The following is a 20,508-nucleotide window of genomic DNA, read 5'->3' as shown; positions in this document are numbered from 1 at the left end:
GCTGGAAATAAAAGTGCTGGCCTCCCTCCATCAGTAGGACATTTCTGGGAGACTTCCTTCTTGCCTCTCAGAAGTCCTGGCAGCATCAAGGACCCCAGCAGTTGTCTTGATGGTGAACATGTATATGACTTTCCCTCCCAGATCTTTCCACAACCTTCCTCCCATTTCTTGAAGTCATCTCCCATATAAACCACCTGTTTCAGGCTCTGTTCTGGGGGAACCCAGTTCATGACAGCGTCACATCTGAAATAAGATCCAGACTCCTCACTGTGACTGCAGAGTCCAGCATTTTCATCATTTCTTCCTCATCTCCCATCTCCCTCCCACTTCCAGCCTTGCCAGCCTCCTGTCTTCTTCTTCTAACTTCCCAAGCATCCCCTCCGCAGGGTCTTTGCACATGCTGTTCCCTCTGGCTGGAATGCTCTTCCCCTCGCTCTTTGTCAGTCCCTCAGGTTTCAGACTAAGCCTCAGTCCCTGAGAGAGCATCACTCCCTCTTGGCCTCATCTCCTGCAGGTTCCAACCCCTTTCATTCTCTTTCATGACAGCCTGTTTCCGTTCACACATATGGATTAGAAATTGTATATTATTTGAATATTAACTTACCTGTCTCCCTACTCAACTGTGGTGGTTTAGTCGCTAAGTCGTGTCCGACTCTTGCAACCTCATGGACTGCAGCCCGCCAGGCTCCTCTGTCCATGGGATTCTCCAGGCAAGAATACTAGAGTGGGTTGCCATTTCCTTCTCTAGGGGATCTTCCCAACCAAGGAATCAAACCCAGGTCTCCTGCATAGCAGGCAGATTCTTTACCGACTGAGCTACAAGGGAAGCTACCTCTCGACTATAAACCCCATTAAATAGGGACAGCCTCTGCCTAGCCCATGGACTCTGTAGCACCCGGCACAGCTTTTGGCACACAGGGTATAGTTAACAAATATTTATTGAATGAAGATGGGATGCAGATTGGTTGGTTCCCCCTCCATCCCAAGGTCACCAGGCCCATCTGATATGCCTTTCTCTACCTGCCAGACGACAGGGTGTCAGCAGAGGACTTTTATGGGGGATGGTGAGGAAGCAGGAGAATATAGTTTCAACTCTCCCCTCCCTTGCTCCCACTTGGCCAGCATCAGAGGATGAGTGAAAGAGACTCTCCAGTCTGGGGCAAGGGCCCCAGGAGGACATATCCACGTGCTTTCTCCACGAGCAGGAGATTTCTTACACACCTGGCTCTGTTATCTGGAGCACGCTCAGTGTGACTTCAGGGGGCTCAGGAAACATGATCTGCACCGTGGGCCTCTGTAAGGAGAGGGCCAACTTGCAGCTGGTCTGTGTGACCCTGCTTACCTACGTAGACATTGGAACCATAGACTTGGCCAAGAAGGGATGGGATGCTATTAACCCATGATTTATAGTGCGCTGTCCGAGGTCCAAAACCGCCTGGAGGTGCCGTGTACCAACTTGCTGCACAGTTTACTGGAAAAACGTAGATGAATGGTGTGCGCCTGGTTTCAGTCGTTACGCCAGTTACTCAGCCCCGTTTCGGCTGTGTGACCAGGGGGAGACAAAAACGAAGAAATGTCTAGGGGAAGCTCTCCCACGTACTGTTGGGCGGTTCCAGGCTTGCTCTGTGTGCCCGAGAGGGGCCCTGAGCAACTGCTTGTGAGTGTTACGGATCTTCCTAAAGTTGCTCTGAGTTTCTTTTGCGGCATCCTTTGCCTGTAACAAAATCTTCCACGACTCCTGCCTGTCGGAGTCTTGTGAGTCCTTCCAGTGGTCTGACCCAGCATGGCTGTGCAGCTCGTCTCCAATGCGCTGTGCGTGTTCAGTCGCTTCAGTCATGTCCTATTCTTTGCGACCCCTTGGACTGTAGCCCGCCAGGCTGCTCTGTCTGTGGAATTCTCCAGGCAACAATACTGGAGCGGGTTGCCTTTTCTTCCTCCAGGGAGGGGATCGTCCCGAACCAGGGATCGAACCGGTGTCTCTTGCCTTGGCAGGTGGATTCTTTATCATTAGTGCTACCTGGGAAGCCCTTGGTTGCTGGCAGTTTCCTCTCTTAACACTGAAATTGTAGAATCCTAGATGTTTGATTTAGGGGGCCCTCAGGGCTCTGGGCTGTGGTATCCGCTTCTTATGGATGAGAAGACGGAGCCATGGAGAGCCAACCTGCATCTCACAGAGGAGAAGAGAGAGCAGCGGAAAGCCAGCATGAAGGCGTGAATTGCCCATTATCACTAAGCAAGTTATACTCAGAGGAAAGAAATGTTACCTATTCTCTCATCATCCAGAGACAACAGTGGCTAACATTTTAATACATTACCATTTGGTCTTTTTTCCCCTTCACATATGTGTTTAAACATAATTGGCATATATTGAATAAACCATTTTATGTTCTACTCTTTGCCTCAATCTTACATTATGAACATGAGTTGATGATCATATAAAAGACTCAATTTCTTCATTTGTAAAATGGGGATAACAATAGTAATGATAATAATACTGGTACCTATATTATAGGGTTGTTGTGGGGATTAAATGAGAACATGCATGTAAAAGCTTTTAGCCCAGTATGTGGTATATATTAAGCACTCAGCAAAAATCTTTATTACAATGAAATATTTAAAATCATAAATGGCCACACAAGAGTCTATTGAGTGAGTATGTCATTATTATGTAACTGTTCCTTTATTGAACCCACAGGTAATAGTTAGGAATCAGGTAATCAAGTCTAGTCAAGGCTATGGTTTTTCCTGTGGTCATGTATGGATGTGAGAGTTGGACTGTGAAGAAGGCTGAGCGCTGAAGAATTGATGCTTTTGAACTGTGGTGTTGGAGAAGACTCTTGAGAGTCCCTTGGACTGCAAGGAGATCCAACCAGTCCATTCTGAAGGAGATCGGCCCTGGGATTTCTTTGGAAGGAATGATGCTAAAGCTGAAACTCCAGTACTTTGGCCACCTCATGGGAAGAGTTGACTCATTGGAAAAGACTCTGATGCTGGGAGGGATTGGGGGCAGGAGGAGAAGGGGGCGACAGAGGATGAGATGGCTGGATGGCATCGCTGACTCAATGGACGCGAGTCTGAGTGAACTCCAGGAGTTGGTGATGGACAGGGAGGCCTGGCGTGCTGCGATTCATGGGGTCGCAAAGAGTCAGAAATGACTGAGTGACTGAACTGAACTGAACCAAACTGAATCAAGTTAATCCTCAACTCTCTTTCTCTACGCAGCACTGTATTACCTTCCACATGTGTACGTTTGTTAGTTGCTCAGAGTGTCTGACTCTTTGCCACCCCATGGACTGTAGTCTGCTAGGCTCCTCTGTCCATGGGATTCTCTAGGCAAAAAAACTGGCACTCCCTTCTCTGGGGGATCTTCCTGACCCAGGGATCGAACCTGGGTCTCCCGCATTGTGGGCAGATTCTGAGCCACCAGAAAAGCAAAATGTGAATGCAGAGGACACAGGAGCCCCCGTGTTGTTGATAACGATGATCACGGCCCTGATAAAACAAGGGGTGCCCTGAGCCACTAGACCCTCTGGTGACCAGGAGACTGTCTCAGCCTGGAGGCATCTTGGAGCTTCGTGGAGAGCAAGCTCACAAGCTCCCTGTGTCAGTGGGATGGGAAGGGGTGGGCTGTGCCCCACAGATGCCAGACAAAACAGGAGACCCAGGGTCAAGTGGCCTGGGGGAGGGGTCAGCAAGGGTGTCCTGGAGCAGGTACAGTGGCGATGTCACTATAGATTTGTGTCCTACTGAAGCTCCTCTGAGAGCTCAACCTGAGACAGGGACGTGGGTGCAGGTGTTTTATTTGGGAGGGGACCCGGGAGGCAGGGGAGAGAGAGAGAGAGGGGTGTGTATTCTGGGAGGAAGGAAGCCAATAAAAAGGTGTGTTAATGAATTATGGACACCTGGTCCTTGGGGCCTCTGGGACCCTCAGAGGAGCCACTAGAATGTCCTCAGAACTGTCTGTCCAGAGCACGGGCTCGTGAGCATTGGTCCATGATGGTGGATGGTTGCTTCGGGGTGTAACTCCTCTGTGATTCCAGGCCACCTCAGATGTGGAGACACAAGAGAGTGAGCTTCTGTAGTTCTGCAGAAAGTCTTGAGACAGGAACATGGAGGGACGTGGGAGCCTGGGAGGAACAGTGTCGGGTGCATGGGACCCAGACAGGCAGCCGCCTCCGAAGCTGGGGGTCCAGGGAAGCTAGAGGGGACGAGGGATTTGCTTCAGAAACAAGGATGATACGGTGCTTCAGTGCCCTCATCCAGCAATGCCATGCCTTCCCCTACAGTCAGGAAATCCTCCCCTGTGTCCGCCGTGAATCGCTCTTGCTGTAGTTTTTCCTATTTCCCTTTGTTTTAAGCCTAAAAGGAGAGGCAGAGCAGCTGGCCGTTGTCAGATTTAAATGCTAGAAAAGATACAGATTCTTGGCAGCCGACCCCTCCAGGTTCATTTCAGGCTAGGCCCATGCCCCCAGAGAACCCCTCTCTCCTTTCCTGACGTTATATCTTTCTTAACCCACTTACACTAGATGTGAATACCAAGCGGACTGATGATCTGCTCCATCGGGTGGTCCAGATGATAAAGTCTCTCTTTTAATGACAGCTACAGGTGACGTCAGTCATTTGATGTGAACAGGCCCTTGAGGCTCAGCTGGTGAAGAATCCGCCTGCAATGCGGGAGGCCTGGGTTTGATCCCTGGGTTGGGAAGATCCCCTGGAGAAGGGAAAGGTTACCCATTCCAGTATTCTGGCCTGGAGAATTCCATGGACTAGAGTCAGACACGGCTGAGTGACTTTCATACACACACACACACACACACACACACACACACACACACACACACACACACACAGAAGCCCTGTGTTGGGTGCTTGACTCATTTCAACTCTGAACTGCTCCTGTACTAGGTTCTTTTAACACCCATGGTACGGATAAGGAGACCGAGGCTCAGAGAGGTAGATGTTTCAAACACGAGATAAAACAGGGCTTCAAGCCATTACCGAATCATCTGCTCCCCTCCCTTCAAGCAGGTGGGTGTTCACCTCTTTGCAACACGCCGTGTGCTCAGATGCTCAGGGGGGTGCCTTGGAGTTCCACTAGATATTGTCCTCTGGGGGCCCTTTGCATACCTTCCTGGTCTTGAGTAGTAAACAGCTGTTAACACTTGGGAAGATCATCAGAGTGACAGCAATAGTTACTGTGCGGCTAGTATCACATGCCTGTTAACCTCTGTAACTTGTCCAGTCCTCAGCGGACAGATGACGAGACTGAAGCTCTGGGAACTGGGGAGTTACTCAAGCCACATGAGGGTAAGAATGGGAGCCAGGTTTCAAACTCAGCCTGTTTGATTGCAAAGCCAGTGAGATTCCACACCAGCATTTACAGGGTGCCTTCTGTAGGGCTGCCATAAAGTCCACAGATGAAGGTAAGGATGCACAATGAATGATTTATTGATATTACAACATATGGCCAAATAATCTCCTGGTGCCAGTCCTTATGGATTCCTTGTAAGTGCCTGGTGGGGGAGGGATTGAAAATGACTAAGGGTGGTGGGTGACTCTGACATAAGCACTGGGTGGTGGAAACGACGTTGAGGGGCCGAGGAAGCCTGCACCAAAGAGCCAGCTGGCTCCAAGCTGAGAGAGAGGGTGGGGGTGGATGGAGGGTGATGCAAACGTGTTTCCTTTACAACAAGAAACGTGCCAGTTAGCGAACACTTGGCTCAGAGGACCTGAGATGCTCTGGCTCCTCCCGCACTTTGAGGATGGGGCACCTGGCTCTAAGACCCGACAGCTTCTCAGGGCCACACCCCCGAATCCCGGCTCTCAGAGCGCATGCACACCACTCTGCCTGCGTCCCTCCTCCGGGATCAGCTGAGGCTGCGAGGGGATTCCTGGTAGCCTTCCCTCCATGGCTTCCCTGCCCCACCCCAGGGCTGCAGCCTCCTCCTGCTCCTTCCTCCTTCGTCTGACTAAGAGAACCCTTGAGGCACCCCCCTCTTCTGCCAACCCCCAACCGCCCCCTCTCCTCTGGAGCCCCCCAGGCCCTGAGCCGTGGCTCCATGGAGAAGCAGGTCCGTGGGCGGGGCGAGCGGGATAATTATAATCTTGGAAGATTTAAATCTCAGGCGTAGAAGCAGGAGGCAGTTCTTCCTGCCCGCTTTGGGAGCTGGGTCTGAGTCAGAAACCGTCTCCCACAGCCCAGCCCCTTTCGCGGATGATCCCACCTTGCCCTCCACCTTGGAGCCCGACCTTGAGTCAATCCATTCTTTTCTGCGTGGATTCATTCCTTTAGGAAATGCTGGCTGTGTACTCGTGTATGCCTTGCCTTGCATGGAGCCTGGGCACCCAGATTGGAAGGGGTCAGGGGCATGTGGCCTGGTGTTACAGCGTGCTATCTCGCAGACGCCACAGTTTCCAGTGTTGCCTTCTCCATTTAGCAGCAGATTTTTTTTGATTGTTGAAGCCCTCCCCTGCCTTACTCTCCACATCTGAGAAATGGGTATTAAAAATATCTCCTCTGTAAGGATTAAAGGAGAGAGTACCACTGAGCAGAGTGTCTGAAGCATGTTAGAAGCATGTTAAAAGCGTGAAAGTGAAAGTCTGCTCAGCTGTGTCCGACTCTGCGACCCCACGGACTATACAGTCCTTGGAATTCTCCAGGCCAGAACACTGGAGTGGGTAGCCTTTCTCTTCTCCAGGGGATCTTCCCGGCCTAGGAATCAATCCAGGGTCTCCTGCGCTGCAGGCAGATTCTTTACCGTCTGAGCTAACAGGGAAGCCATAAAAGCATACAGAATGTTGTTGCTGATATTATTTTTAAATTTTTTATTAAAGAGCTGAATAATGAGTAGTTCCTATCCTGGAAAAACTCATAGTCTAGAGTAGAGATGGCAAAGAGGCTTTATCTCATCTCGCATGTCAATTCTGATGGATTGATAGAGGGTGCTTGGAGTACTGTTTTCAGAAAGATTTTGAGGGTCAGTTGGCACCCATCAGAAGAAAAGAGCATGACTGATTACCAACATCTGCAGCAGGTTTAAGGTGAGGGAGAGATGGCCCGTGTGTCTTATGTCAGCTATCTCTGTTACTGAGTTTGTCCTGGAGAGGAGATGGAACGAGAATGATATGGGTAGTAAGAAATTTAGAGGAGTGTACAGTGAGACCTTCCCAGGCATTTGTAACAAATGTTGGAGGGGTCAGGGCTGCCTGAGAGCTGTTCCTGGATAGATATTCCTGATCAGCTATAAGAGATGTGGATTCTTCCTTCTGCCGTGTGCCAAGAGCTTTTTGTCACAATATCCAGGTTTGAGTTCTGGCTCTGGTACTCAGAGGCTATGTGGCTTTTAGCAAGGATGGGATCTATTCTCAGTTTCAGCTTCCCCATCTGGAAAATGGGGAAAATGACCCACTTCTCACCACCCTCCCTGGATTTTATTGTTGTAGCTCAGATGCTAAGTCATGTCTGACTCTTTGCAACCCCGCGGACTGCAGCACACCGTGCTTCCCTGTCCTCCACTATCTCCTGGAGTTTGCCAAAATTCAGGCCATTGGGTCGGATTTGGGTGAGGATTAAATGAGGTAGTGTGTGTTAAGGATTTAGAGCAGTGCTTGGCACATAGTAGACACTCAAAACCCTGGTGCTTTAGCCATCAATATTTTGTCTGCCTTAAAGAACTGGGTGGTAGGGAGGAGCTTTCTTTCCTTTATGATCCATTTTCAATCAAATAGTTCTACTTTACATGCTGGAAACAAAGATTAGTTGAAACAGTCAAATTGTTTAAAAATAGAAGATTACTAGGAAGAAGTTGAACACTTTAAACAATGGGAGCATTGTTCAAATAAATTATGGTAGGTTATACAGCATTATATAAAATATGATTCCATTTTAATGAAAAAGTATTAATTCATTTCTGACCAGAAAAAGATTTGGAAATTTGAACATCATAGTTATTAGTGAGTATCCCTGAGTAGCTGGACTGTAGGTGTTGATGGAAAAATGAATTGATAGTTGCGCTGAAGAAGAAATAGAGAATTTTATCCATGCCAACCTGAGTGTTATAACCTGGAAGAGTGGCTTTCAGAAAATTCTGGACGGTTTCCCTTGGTAGAAGTCATTATGTAAGTTTCACAGTTTTATACATTTTCAGGACAAAGGACACCAAAACGATACACTGATATTTTACATAAAATTCGCCAAAGGTACATGGTCCAAATAAGCATGTTTGAAAGGAGCAACTGGTCACCATGACCCCTTACAGGATTGGTAAAGGAATGTTACCTCCTAAGGAGTTACATTGCTGGCATGTGAAGAAAGGTAACGTTGATCTTTATGGTTGAGCAGGCATTCCTGCCTTGAGAAGGCCTGGTTAATATGTAATTCAGATGCATAATGCACATTTGGGGGCCCAATAGGGGCAGGGAGTACGCTATGCTTAAATTTTCTCATCTTGCCTCAAAACATAGATTTTATTCTATCATGCTGTTAAGTTGCTTCAGTCGTGTCCAACTCTGTGCGACCCCATAGACGGCAGCCCACCAGGCTCCCCCGTCCCTGGGGTTCTCCAGGCAAGAACACTGGAGTGGGTTGCCATTTCCTTCTCCAGTGCATGAAAGTGAATAGTGAAAGTGAAGTCGCTCAGTCGTGTCCGACTCTTAGCGACCCTGTGGATGCAACCCACCAGGCTTCTCTGTCCATGGGATTTTCCAGGCAAGAGTACTGGAGTGGGGTGCCTAGCATAGACGTACTTTAATGGAGCCAACCTGGGCTAAATGAGCAGAAAAGGAGCTTGGTACAAGTATGTTGGGAGCCCCAGTCCTCAGGTGAACGTCTCGACTTTCAGGAGCTTGTCTGGAGCTTGAACTTGTCTGGTTGGCTTGCCCAGAGCACTGGGCAAGTTCTTGTATACCAGGAACTTCACCCTGAAACCACTATGATTCCTGAGTGTAGTTAAATCAACTCTGAACCCTGGAGTTGGCCAAAAATAGTAATCTTTGAGATAAATGGTTTTTAGCCCAGAAGAATGTACAAAGTCCTTCCTGTCAACTCTTGAGTCTTATCTTCCGACGTATGGAGTCCACAGGTAGGCAGTTCCTCAATCTGTTTCACTTGGTCCCTGCTCCCTGGTGGAGAGATTTTCTAGTTGAATTTCTATGCCTTCCCAGTCTCTTTATGACCATGAAGGAACAAGGTCCTGCAGCTCTTGATCACTCCTTTAGACCTTTTCCTCTTCTCTCTGGAATAGGACATTGGTCTTTCACACCCAGTGAATATGAAGACCATCAGACCCTTCTCCTGTGATGTAGCAGTTTTCAGCAGGGGAGGATTCTGGGGAGAGGGTCTATGGGGGAGATGGCTATTGCAGGTCATGGAGGGTCTACACATCCTCATGGACGAGGAGGCTTCTGAAATGAATCTTAGATGATAGCTGTGATTTTCCAGACAGAGATGGGGTGGAGAGAGGGCAGTGCAGGCCCAAAGAGGGAAAGCATGTGATTTGGGGAAAAGAGATTTTGTTGAAAACAGCTTGGGCAACACAATTGGTCTTGTTGGTCTTGTTTTCTGTTCTGCCCAAGCATGTTGCTTGACACTCAGTAGGCATTTCATGAGCATTAGATAAAGTAATGAATGAAGGAAGGAAATCAATGACTATCCAGTCACAGGGATGAAGGACAAGAAGATATAAAGCCCAGCTGGGGCGTCATGACTTAAATTCCCGAGGCGGATTGCCATTGACTTTGGGCAGCAACATGGTTGTAATTTGCCAACTGAGTCCTGAGTGACGCCAGCTCCTAGCAGTGGGAAGAAGAGGAGGAAGGAGAGATCCTTCTCTTGCCATACCCGAGGCCGGAGTGAGAGGTCTCCCAACCAGCTAGTCCTTCTCTCTGTCTAATACCTGCTTTCATTTACTTATTTGACTGCACTGGGTCTTAGTTACAGTGCATGGGATCTTCAGTTTGTGTTGCGGCACGTGGGGTCTTCAGCTGTGGCATGTGGGATCTAGTTCCCCAACCGGGGATTGAAGCCGGGCCCCCTGTGTTGGGAGCAGGGTGGAGCCTAAGCCACTGGACCACCAGGCAAGTCCCCAGTCCTTGTCTCTTTAACAGTCTGCAGGAGGCCAGGTCCTACTGCACAGGTCCTTAGGCAACTGACTCTTGCCTCCCTCTCCAGGTTTACCTTCCTTTGTTCTTTACCTTGAACCTTTCTGAGAAGGAGAAAAGCAACCCCTTATAGACCTGGTATTATTGTCTTGTGGAGCAGAAATGATTTCACAGACCCCCAACACCGGACAAGGCCACCCTTGGCCGTGATGGTTCTAGACCACTCTGCTTTGGTAACCAAAAGTAACCAAACAGCCCCCATCCTGGCTAATATGAGTGACTGTTGCGTCTTCATCAGTTACAGTTGTAGCCTTCCTTCCCTGCTTTTTGGATAACATTAAGATATCCAATTATACATGCAGTATTCCCCTACATGCAGATGAGTTCCATTTCCAGAGCATGTTCAATCTGCAAGTCTAATCTGTTTAAGTCCAACAAAGTTAGCCTAGGTACCCAGCTAACACAATCGGCTACATAGTACTGAACTGTAATAGGTTTGTGATACTTTTCACACAAATAATACATAAAAACAACAACAAAAAAAAAGAAAACATTTAAAAATCTTACCGTATAGTACCTTGAAAAGTACAGTAGTCCAGTACAACAGCTGGCATACGGGGGCTGGCATCGAGTGAACAGGCAAGGAGAGTTCCTGCCTGGAGGAGGGAGAGGAGCTGGGAGACGGTAGAGCTGAAGGACCACCAGCAATAGGAGATGGAGGGCGAGCTGCAAGTCCACTTACTTCTGACGTTGATGGCACAGGTTCCGGTTCCTTGCTGGATTCAGTTCTATCTCCCCTCTTGGAAAAGTGATCCAGTGAAGTCTAGGCAGCGGCTCTTTTTTTCTCATCATAGGTGACACGCGAGCACCAGACTGCGTTCTGAACGGCTGCTGCAAACTTCTTGTACCATTCTACATTCAGGTCCTGTGCCTCAAAAATGAACAGCGCCTCCTCGAGTAAAGAAAACCCCCTCACCGTGTCCTGCCTCGTGAACCTCCTCAGTTCTTCTTCCCCTTGTCTCTCTCCATCTTTCCCTGGGCCTCCAGTTCCATCAGGTCTTCAGCACATGTGTCTGCTGCACCGGCAGTGGGGTTCTTCACTGCTAGTGCCACCTGGGAAACCGTTGGTGACTTGCTTCTAAACAATAGAACGTGGTCTGGCACATTCTATACCATGTGTTGGTATGTTCCGACATATTCTAACACACGTGTAAGCTTCACGTGTTGCACAGCAGCAGTATTGTAAAGTACACAAAAGCACAACCACTGATAGAGGATGCGTCCATGTGACAGTGTCCACCAGACACGTGACCTAAATTACACGAGTGGACACGCAAATGCACATTTGCATCTTTGAATGTTCACATCGTGAAGGTTCGTCCATAAGGGACTTGCTATACCATGTTCTGTTGTTTATAAGCAAGTCACCAACGGTTTCCCAGGTGGTACTAGTGGCAAAGAACCCAGATGCCAATGCAGGAGACATAAGAGATGTGGGTTCGATCCCTGAGTCAGGAAGATGCCCTGGGCATGGCAATTCACTCCATTATTCTTGCCTGGAGAATCCCCACGGACAGAGGAGCCTGTAGGTGGGCTATAGTCCGTGGGATCGCAGAGTTGGACCGGGCTGTAACAACAACACACTGGTGGCTCAGTGGTAAAGAATCTTCTTGCCAATGCAGGAGACATGGGTTTAATCCCTGGGTCAGGAACATCCCCTGGAGAAGGAAATGGCAATCCAGACAGAGGAGCCTGACGGGCTACAGTCCATGGAGTTGCGAAAGAATCTTGACTTAGTGACTAAACAAGAACAACAGCTTATTTAACCTTTGTTACAACCCATATCACGTGTCCATTCTACAGATGAGGAAACTGAGGTGTGGAGTAACTCGCTTGGTTACAGAGCTGTTAAGTAGCAGGTTTAGAAATCCAGCTCAGGTGGTCTGGTGGCAGGATGTGGTATCACTAGCCGCATGTGTTCTATGCCGTGCTGCTTCTCAATGTCAAAATGTTTATTTCATGTCTTTTTACCAGTCCTATTCCTATTAATGTACTGTTATATTTCTCTGCCAAGCCTTTCATTAAAAAAAAAAAATCAAGAGATCGTTTGTCTGGATTATTGAATATTTTAGCTTTTACTGCCATGTTTGAAAGAAATATTTCAAAAGATTGAACCAATGACTGTCTGAAAAGGGTGTGGGTAAGATTAGCCATTTGAGAATGGATTCTCTCTCTTTGTATGTACATGTCAGGTCTTTCTTCATATATTTACATATTATATTTTTTTTCGGGACTGGTACAGCTTCCCCGTTTATCGTGTCTTTCCCACTGGGCTGAGAGTGTCCTGTGTCAGTTACAATAGGCTAGGTTTTGCTGCAGTAACAAATGACTCCCAAAGTTCAGTGGCCTCCCGCTGAAAAAGGCTTATTTCCTTCTCCCATTGCCTGTCCATTGTAGGTTGGCGGTGGCTCTGCTCCAGGCCATCTTCACTCTGGGCCCTGGCAGATGGAAGGAACTGTGGAACAGCGCCAGGCTCATGGCAGAGGGACAGAAAAGACATAGTGAATAATGTGTTGGCTGTTTAATCTGCTGGGAAGTGACACGTGTCAATTCCATCTGCATATGGGTGGCCAAAACCAGCCGCAGAGTCATTGCGGAGTTTGATAGGATGGGAATGTAAACATTTTCTTGTGCGAAATAATCTTGAATCTTTGCCAAATAGTGTTAAAATCCGCTGTGTAAATCTTTTTGTTTGTTTGTTTGTTTGTTTTAAGAGCTTTCATTTATTTATTTTTTTGGCCATACTGCTTGGCACGTGGGATTTTAATTCCCCAAACAGGGATCAAACACATGCCCCCTCCAGTGGAAGCATGGAGTCTTAACCACTGGACCACCACGGAAGTCTTTCCTGTGTGTAAATCTTATACAATTAATTTTATGAACAATATCGGAGAAGGCAATGGCACCCCACTCCAGTACTCTTGCCTGGAAAAATCCCATGGATGGAGGAGCCTGGTGGGCTGCAGTCCATGGGGTCGCTAAGAGTCGGACACGACTGAGCGACTTCACTTTCACTTTTCACTCATGCATTGGAGAAGGAAATGGCAACCCACTCCAGTATTCTTGCCTGGAGAATCCCAGGGATGGGGGAGCCTGGCGGGCTGCCGTCTATGGAGTCGCACAGAATCGGACACGACTGATGCGACTTAGCAGCAGCAGCAGCAGCAACAATACTTATAGCAGTAAATTACTGGGTGCAGTTCCAAGTTCTTTATATAAATTAAGCTATCGAACCCTCATAACAACCCTGTGAGGAAGGGACTATTATTATTCCCATTTTACAGATGGGGAAAGTGAGGCACTGAGCGGTTAAAAGTCCCATGCTCAAGGTCACAGAGCTGGGTGCTCCCTTCAGTGCGGGGCAGGGAATTCCCTCCAGGCTGGGAGCCGAGTGGAGAACCGGGAAGGAGGCTTGGGACAGAATTTCCAGATCCAGCTGGGAAAACATGGGGCTCCTTCCTCCTCTGGCTGCTTCTCAGTGATCTCCTCTTGCCCCAGGCTCCATGGGGCCCCATCCCTTCCTGTGGCTCATATTTGGCTCCCCAGCTGAAATTCTCTGTCTAGGGCCTGCTGAACACTGTAAAAATGTCAATTAAGTTGATTTAAAAATGCTCCCAGTCTCATTAACAGCAAAACTATTAGTGTCGGTGCCAGCAGGCAGGGCTAAGGATAAATAATATGAATATTAAAATGTTTCTGGTGTTGTTAATTATCAATAATAAATTATACCCCATCCCACCCTCTGTTTGGCTGCCAGAGATCCCAGGAAGAGTTATTACTGGAAGTGTGACATGTGGCTTATTCGTCCACTGAGGAAAAGATATGCAGGCACTGAAGACTCAGGCCCCAGGAATCACAGCTCCTGTGACCTCTAGTCTGATGAATTTAAATCGTTAGCGGTCCTGCAGGAGACCATGCTCACCGTGTGGACCATAAGCCAGCTCCCACCCCGGGCAGGTGCCCTTTCAGTGAATGAATAAATGCGCTAAATTAGTTTTGAGCTCATAGTTGCACCTCTGAGCATGAGTCTGGGCACTGCTCCGTCCTGACTGCGTGAACCTGAACGAGTCACTTAACTTCTCTGTGTCTGTTTCTTCTGCTGTGAAATAGAGTTGATAATTTTGGGAGCCACTTCACATGTCATGAAGGTGAAAGCAGAGTCTGCATGTGAAGCTCCAGGCACATAATAAGTGCTCAGTGAATATTAGCCATCATCATCTTCATTGTCGTCATCACCATTAAAATTTTTTTTTTGCTTATTTACTTCGTTGCATCATGCAGGATCTTTCACTGCTGTGTGTGGACTCAGTAGCTGTGGTGTGGCCCGAGTTGCTCAACCAGGGATCGAACTTACATCCCCTGCATTGCAAGGTCAATTCTCAACCACTGGACCACCAGGGAAGTTCCCATCATCACCATTTTAATTGTAATTGCAGCTCTGTGCTGGAGGAACTTAAAGGTTTCTTGGTTCATCCTCTCAAAGAAATAACAAGAATGCAGACAATAAAAATGTTTACAAAGACATTTTAACAAAAGGAAAAAATGCTTATGTTAAGTTTAAAGAAGCAAAGTGCAGAATTTTATATGCTTTGTTATTGCAGTGATTTTAAACACAGACAAAAACGGGATAGAGTTACATCCAAATGTTATTGATGATGTTTTCTGGGTAGTGGGTTTAGGTGGTTATTTTATTTTCTTCAGTATATTTTATGTAGCTTTTAATATATATATATTTTTACAATAAATGTGCTCTGTTTATTATGAAAATTTCCCAACATACATAAAAATAAACTAGTATTATGGACATCCATAGACCCACTGCTGAGATTTAGTAATTGTTAACATTTTGCCATATTTACTTAGTCTTTTTTGTTTGTTTGTTTCGAGTGAAATATTTTAAAGTTATTGACATCATGGTATTTTATCCCTAAATATTTCTGTGTATCTCTAAAATATTTTCCTACCTGACCATATCTGACAAAATTAGGGACAATTTTTTCATGTTGGCTAATACAGGCCTCCGAGAAGGCGATGGCACCCACTCCAGTACTCTTGCCTGGAAAATCCCATGGACGGAGGAGCCTGGTGGGCTGCAGTCCATGGGGTCGCGAAAAGTCGGACACGACTGAGCGACTTCACTTTCGCTTTTTACTTTCATGCATTGGAGAAGGAAATGGCAACCCACTCCAGTGTTCTTGCCTGGAGAACCCCAGGGACGGGGGAGCCTGGTGGGCTGCCATCTCTGGGGTCACGCAGAGTCGGACACGACTGAAGCAACTTAGCAATACAGGCCTACCTTATTTCATTGCACTTGGGGTGCTTTGCAGATATTGGGTTTTTAACAAACTGAAGGTTTGTGGTTATCCTGAGTCTAGCAAGTCTATTTTTGTTTATGTGTGTTTGGCTGTGCTGGGTCTTCATTGCTGGGCGGGCTTTTCTCTAGCTGCAGACGGCGGGAGCTACTCTCCCTAAGTTGCCGTGCCTGGGCTTCTCATCTTGGTGGCTTCCCTTGCTGTGGAGCACGGGCTCTAGGCGCAGGCTTCAGTGGTTGCAGCACATGGGTTCAGTAGTTGCGGCTCCCAGGCGCTAGAACACAAGCTTAATAATTGAGGTGCACGGACTCAGTTGCTCCGAGGCATGTGGGATCTTCCTGGATCAGGGATTGAACTTGTGTCTCTTGCTTTGGCAGGCGTATTCATTACCACTGAGCCACCAGGGAAGCTCCAGCAAGTCTGTCGACATCATTTCTCCAACAGTTTTTGCTCCCTGCATGTCTCTATGTCACATTGTGATAATTCTCACAATATTTCAAACTTTCTCATTATTTTTATATTTGTTATGGTGATCTGTGTTCCTCGATCTTTGATGTTACTACTATAACCCGCTGAAAGCTCAGATAATGGCTAGGGTATCTCAGCAATGAAGTAATTTTTAGTTAAGATATGTACGTTGTTTTTTTAGACGTCATGCTATTACACACTTAATAGACTACAGTATAGTGTAAACATACCTCTTATATGTACTGGGAAAGCAAAAAATTAGAGTGACTCACTTTATTTCAATGGAACTGAACTAGCAATATCTCTGAGGTCTGCCTGTACATAATCCATATGCAAATTCTACCAATTGGTCTTCAAAAAAATTTTTTTAACAATAGATTTGCTTAAATCAGGGTCCACTTAAGGACGATACATTACATTCTGTTGTCATGTCCCTTATTTCTCTGCAAATGAAGAGTAACATAGCCTGGCCTTTGTATCCATCACATTGACTTGTTGAGCCAGACGAAATCACTTATTCTGTTGAAGGTCCAACTTCTCTATTTACCTTTTCTTTGTGGTTGCACTGCTTTTGTAATATGAAAACAATGTGATAGAAAATTACTCCCCTCTGTAGTTTCTAGCCACACTCGCAACTGTGTCGTAAGCAGTAACTACCGCGTGCCAGGCGTGGTGTGTGTGTGCTGCGTGCTCAGTTGCTCAGGCATGTCTGACTCTTGGCATGTGACCCCATGGACTGTAGCTGCCAAGCTCCTCTGCCCGCGGGATTCTCCAGGCAAGAACTGGAGTGGGTTGCCATTCCCTTCTCCAGGGGATCTTCCCAACCCGGGGATCAAACTTGGATTTCCTGCATTGCAGGCAGATTCTTTACCATCTGAGCCACCAGGGGAGCCCCACCAGGCATGGTCCTCAGCACTTGATTTATGCTATCTTATTTTTAATTATCAAAATAAACTCATGACACAAATACTCTTTATCAATCCCTTTATATAAATGATGAAAATAACAAGTAAAATCACTTGCCAAGGCTCAATCGTTGAGCAGACCAGCTCTCAACCAGCAAGCTGAACTGCCATGCAGTATTGAAAGAACTGAAAGAGATGCTGCAAACTAAGAAGGCAGGTAGGGAGACCAGCTCTGCCTCCCCTCGGGGTGCTACATGACAACCAGGAAGCAGATTTCCCACAATGCTCAGGGGAGGTCTGCAGGGAGGGATGGCGTAGGGTCTGCAGTGATTAAATCTGTCCTTCTGTCAGAGCTTGGAGCTGTTCTGGGCATCTCTCGGGTTTCCTTCTGCTTCCTTTTCTCCCATTCTTGGAATAGAAGGGCCCTAGGAAGCTTGTGCTTTTCCTTTTCTGGGCTTGAGAGTCCCCAGGTCTGCTATTTATAGGCAAGGTGACATCAGACCCAGAAAGCAGCCCTCAAGGGAGCCTCCAAGCTGCCAGGGTAAAGGACCTGTGGGATTCACTAGCTATTGAATTCCTGGGTCTTCATTCATGAGCATTCTGGAAAAGTCAGGCAGAGGACACAGCGCATTTTAGGAAGGAACACTGGAATGGGACGTTCACATACCTAGGTCATTAGCAAGATTTGCCTCTGTCCTGGGCAGGCCGTGTGTCTTTATCTGTGGCATCCGGCTTCCATGAGCCCACGTGTCCTGCATTATATGTGATTTAAAGCTGCCAGTTGGATCTCCATTGTGAGGTGGTTATAAGGATTATGTGAGGGTAAGGGTGGGAGTGGGCTTCCCAGGTGGCTCAGAGTGGGCAGAAAATCCCCCTGCAATGCAGGAGACCTGGGTTCGATCCCTGGGTTGGGAAGGAGGGCATGGCAACCCATTCCAGTATTCTTGCCTGCAGAATCCCATGGACAGTGGAGCCTGGAGAGTCCATAGAGTCGCAGAGAGTCAGACGTGACTGAAGTGACTGAGCGCACGCACACACACACACCAGAGTGGGAGTGACTGTGGAGCTGTAAGAACTCCTCTCCAGGATGCCCTGTAGCTGCAGATTCAGATGTGAACTTGGGATAGGTGGGTAGCATGTGGTTCCCGGGAGAGCTGTCATGTTCCAACAGGACCACATAGCCATGGCTGATTGATTAGTCAAGGCCTTGGCAGTGCACCTAGGTTCCCCAGGATGATTGGGCCTAGGAAGGAAGGGTGGTCAGTCATTCTTTCCCATGAGTTTAGGTCCAGACTGGGAACAGAGAGCATTGACATGAATGCTCCCTCACTATGAGGAAGACAGTTCGCTAAGAAAGGTGCATACAGTGAGCAGGTGGGAGGGAGAGACACACGTGAGATCCAGGTTCCGGCTGTTCCTGGGATCTGACTGCATTCCTGAGGTTTGCCTGTTCAACTCATGTTTGGCTTCTCTGAGCCAACCATTCCTCCTTTTTTTTTTCTTTTGGCTTAATGGCTTTTGAGATTATTTCAAAGGAGAAAGCTGGAGTGTACTATAAGAGCTTGGAGACCACCTCCTAGTCTCTCCACTTCACTTTGCAGCTAACATCCAGTGTCATTAACCACCTTGCTCAGGTAACTGAGCAAATGAGTGGCAAAACCTACACGAGAGTCCAGGTCTCCTGAATCCCATCCCAGGGCCTCCCCCACCTCTCCAGTCTGCCTCTTTTCTATCTGGGCAGCGCATCATAATGGCACATGTTAAAAAACAGGAGCTCTTACTATTTACTGAGGGTATACTAAGTTCTTCCCTGCACTCAGTAATTCTCATGCAATATCTCAATAGCGCATGCATGCTAAGTCGCTCCAGTTGTATCCGACTCTTTGAGACCCCATGGACTGTAGCCCACCAGGCTCCTCTGTCCATGGGATTCTCCAGGCAAGAACACTGGTGTCAGTTGCCATGGCCTCCTCCAGGGAATCTTACCAACCCAGGGATTGAACCCGCATCTCTTAACATCTCCTGCATTGACAGGCGGGTTCTTTACCACTAGCACCACCTGGGAAGCCCATCTTAGTAGTAGCCATTATTTTTCTCATTTTGTATAGTGAAACACTGAAGTTCAGCAAGGTTAAGCCACTTACCGAAGATGTACCTGTAGTAAGTCACACAGCCAGGACTCAAACTCGAGTCCTCATGCTTAACCACGGTGCCCTGCCCTGACTTTGGCTTCCTGCTCTGCTGAAAGTGACAGTGACCACACAGTGCTTTGAGCGAGTCCCTTGCTGAGACTATGACTGCCCCTGAGCAGCCCTGAGAGATCCAGCATTTCCTGTATGCTGCAGCCACTGGCATGGGAGTTCTTGGACTTGCATTATTTACCCAAGAATTTCCAAGGCTGCTTTCTTGCTTAGATAACAAATCTATCTGCAAACATGAATGTGAAATTGGCTTTGTTTACCCGGAAGTGGGGAGACCTCCAGGCATTCTTGGGAAATGGTGCAAACATGAGGGCCTGTGAGCTACGTCTCTTCAGTCGTGTCTGACTCTTTGTGACCCCATGGACTGTAGCCCACCAGGCTCCTTTGTCCTTGGGATTCTCAGGCAAGAGTACCGGAGTAGGTTGCCATGCCCTCCTCCAGCGGGTCTGCTCAACTCAGAGATCGAACCTGTGTCTCTTACGTCTCCTGCATTGGCAGGCGAGTTCTTTACCACTGGCAAAACCTGGTGCAAATGTGTGTAGGCAAAAGAGGCCCAGGTTTTGCTCAGCAACCTTGTGGTAGAGAAGGAAATTCTGGATGTCTCCCCACTGAAGTGGCTTTGGCTTGTCAACAGAAGGATGCCCTGTGGTGAACAGGGATGGCTCACTAAGGTACTTTTCAGGTTCATAGAGATGACAAAGGGCAATCTGTCTCAAAGTGTCAACGTCTTCTCTTTTTAAAAAAATCATTTATTTAATTATATTTTTGGTTGCACTGGTTCTTGCTGCTCAAGAGCTTTCTCTAGTTGTGGCCAGCAGGGGCTACTCATTGCAGTGACTTCTCTTGTTGCAGAGCACAAGGTCTAGGCACACGGGCCTCAGTAGTTGTGGTGCACAGGGCTAGTTGCTCCCATGCATGTGGGATCTTCCCGGACCAGGGATAGAACCTGTATCCCCTACATTGGTAGGTGGATTCTTAACCACTGGACCCCCAGGGAAGTCCCTCAGAGTGTCAGCTTCTGATCTTCAAGAACCACTTGGGAGGCTTGTTAAAAGTGCAGTGTATCAGTGTAACACAGTATTGCTGTGTAACACACTGCCCCAGATCTTAGTGGCTTAAACCAGGTCTAGTTTGCTGAGGAATCTGCAGTGAGGGCAGGATTTGCAGTCATGGCTTGTCTTTGTTTGGGCAGCTCAGTTTGGGGACTGGAGAATGCACTTTCAACATGACTCACGTGCCCACCTTGGCACGGTATGCTCGCTGACAGAAAATCCTGCCAGCATGGGAGGATGGGCTGGCACCGTGGGCTGTGGGCCATGGTTCCTCTCTGAGTCAGGCTCTCTCTTGTATATATGGGCTTCCTCACAGCATGGTGGCTGGGTTCCCAGAGTGAACATCCCAAGAGAACAAGATGGAATTGCATTGCATTTTTATCTAGCCTCAGAAGTCTCTCCTGTGCTATAT

Source organism: Ovis aries, chromosome 24, assembly GCF_016772045.2.
Source record: "Ovis aries strain OAR_USU_Benz2616 breed Rambouillet chromosome 24, ARS-UI_Ramb_v3.0, whole genome shotgun sequence".
NCBI classification, from domain to species: domain Eukaryota; kingdom Metazoa; phylum Chordata; class Mammalia; order Artiodactyla; family Bovidae; genus Ovis; species Ovis aries.
The sequence above is the reverse complement of the archived record's forward strand: the minus strand, read 5'-3'. Positions refer to the sequence as shown.